The sequence below is a fragment of the Callithrix jacchus genome, chromosome 13, assembly GCF_049354715.1.
Source record: "Callithrix jacchus isolate 240 chromosome 13, calJac240_pri, whole genome shotgun sequence".
NCBI classification, from domain to species: domain Eukaryota; kingdom Metazoa; phylum Chordata; class Mammalia; order Primates; family Cebidae; genus Callithrix; species Callithrix jacchus.
The window spans coordinates 92,811,053-92,813,382 of NC_133514.1; the positions used below are offsets into that span (position 1 = coordinate 92,811,053).

The following is a 2,330-nucleotide window of genomic DNA, read 5'->3' on the forward strand; positions in this document are numbered from 1 at the left end:
CAAGGAAAAGCCACCTCTGCCAAGGCCAGAAGCAGACGCCTGTCTCCGTTGGGAATCTAGATGTTGTCCTTGACTTCTCCTTCTGCACCATCATCGTTCTCCTCCCATTTAGTCAACTCACAAAACAAACTTTTTATTTTTCCCAATTAATCATTTCCTTTAGTAAGTGGCAACTCCACTCTTACAGGTGTTCAGGCCATACACTTTGGAGACATTCTTAACTCTCTCAGACCCCACCTCACTGTCTGCTTCTGCCATCCTGGTGCAGACCACCATCAGCTCTTGCTTGGGACGCTGTGGAAATGTCCTGATTGCTCCTCCTGCTTCCACCTCACCCTGCTGCTGCCTATTCCCAGTGCTGCCAGGGAGGGATCCTGTCAAAATAAGAGTTGGATAGCCAGGCACTGTGGCCCATACCTGTAATCCCAGTGCTTTGGTACAGTGAAGAGGGAGGATCGCTTGAGCCCGGAGTTCAAGACTGCAGTGTGCCATAATCGTGCCTGTGAGTAGTTACTGTACTCTAGCCAGGGCAACATAGCAAGACCCCATCTCTATAATTTTTTAAAAAAATATTAGCTGGTGCACAACTGTAGGCTGAGATAGGAGGGTCACTTGAGCCCAGGAGTTTGAGGTTATAATGAGCTGTGATTGCACCACTGCATTCCAGACTGGGCAACAGAGCAAGACCGACCCTGTCTCTAAATACACCCTCCTCGCCTACCCCCCACCCGCGACAGTCTGGTGCAGTGGCGCCTGCCTGTAATCCCAGCATGAGCCCAGTATATATTTAAATACACACAGTGCTGCAGCTGCTGCTGCTGAGTCCAGATCTCATTGCCGTATGCGCCCCACCCTCCCCAACCTGCCTAATGTGCACTCCTGATTCCTTTTGGTTCCAAGTCTAATATGGCAACTCTCAAGGATCAGCTGATTCATAATCATCTAAAGGAAGAACAGATCCCCCAGAATAAGATTACAGTTGTTGGGGTTGGTGCTGTTGGCATGGTCTGTGCTATCAATATCTTGATGAAGGACTTGGCAGATTAACTTGCTCTTGCTGATGTTATGGAAGACAAATTGAAGGGAGAGATGATGGATCTCCAGCATGGCAGCCTTTCCCTTAGAACACCAAAGACTGTCTCCGGCAAAGACTACAATGTAACTGCAAACTCTAAGCTTGTCATTATTACGGCTGGGGCACGTCAGCAGGAGGGAGAAAGCCGTCCTCATCTGGTCCTGCGTAATGTGAACATCTTTAAATTCATCATTCCTAATGTTGTAAAATACAGCCCGAACTGCAAGTCGCTTATTGTTTCAAATCCAGTGGATATCATGACCTATGTGGCTTAGAAGATAAGTGGCTTTCCCAAAAACCGTGTTATTGGAAGTGATTGCAATCTGGATTCAGACCGATTCCCTTACCTGATGGGGGAAAGGCTGGGAGTTCACCCATTAAGCTGTCATGGGTGGGTCCTTGGGAAACATGGAGATTCCAGTGTGCCTGTGTGGAGTGGAGTGAATGTTGCTGGTGTCTCCCTGAAGACTCTGCACCCGGATTTAGGGACTGATACAAATAAGGAACAGTGGAAAGAGGTTCACAAGCAGGTGGCTGAGAGTGCTTACGAGGTGATCAAACTCAAAGACTACACATCCTGGGCCACTGGACTCTCTGTGGCAGATTTGGCAGAGACTATAATGAAGAATCCAGGCGGGTGCACCCAATTTCCACCATGATTAAGGGTCTCTATGGAATAAAGGATGATGTCTTCCTTGGTTTTCCTTGCATTTTGGGACAGAATGGAATCTCAGACGTTGTGAAGGTGACTCTGACTCCTGAGGAAGAGGCCCGTTTGAGGAAGAGTGCGGATACACTTTGGGGGATCCAAAAAGAGCTGCAATTTGAAAGTCTTCTGATGTCATAGCATTTCACTGTCTAGGCCACAACAGGATTTTAGCTGGAGGTTGTGCATGTTGTCCTTTTTATCTGATCTGTGATTAAAGCAGTCATATTTTAAGATGGACTGGGAAAAACATCAATTCCAGAAGTTAGAAATAGGAACGGTTTGTAAAATCCTACAGCTATATCCTGATGCTGGATGGCGGTAACCTTGTGTAGTCCTAAACTGGTTAGTGTGAAATAGTTCTGCCACCTCTGAGGCACCACTGCCAATGCTGCACATGCTGCAGCTGCCCCTTGAGCCAGACGAATGTTTACCGTGTGTTATATAACTTCCTGGCTCCTTCACTGAACATGCCTAGTCCTACATGTTTCCCCAATCAGTCAGATCCTGGGATCCAGTGTACAAATCCAGTATCGCATGTCTTGTGCA

The 2,330-nt window shown here is 47.3% G+C and overlaps 1 pseudogene; it reads left to right on the forward strand.

Annotated features, from left to right (window-relative positions):
- Positions 1–792: 792 nt before the first annotated feature.
- LOC100401926 (L-lactate dehydrogenase A chain pseudogene) lies at positions 793–2,015 on the forward strand (annotated as a pseudogene).
- The last annotated feature ends 315 nt before the right edge of the window (positions 2,016–2,330 follow it).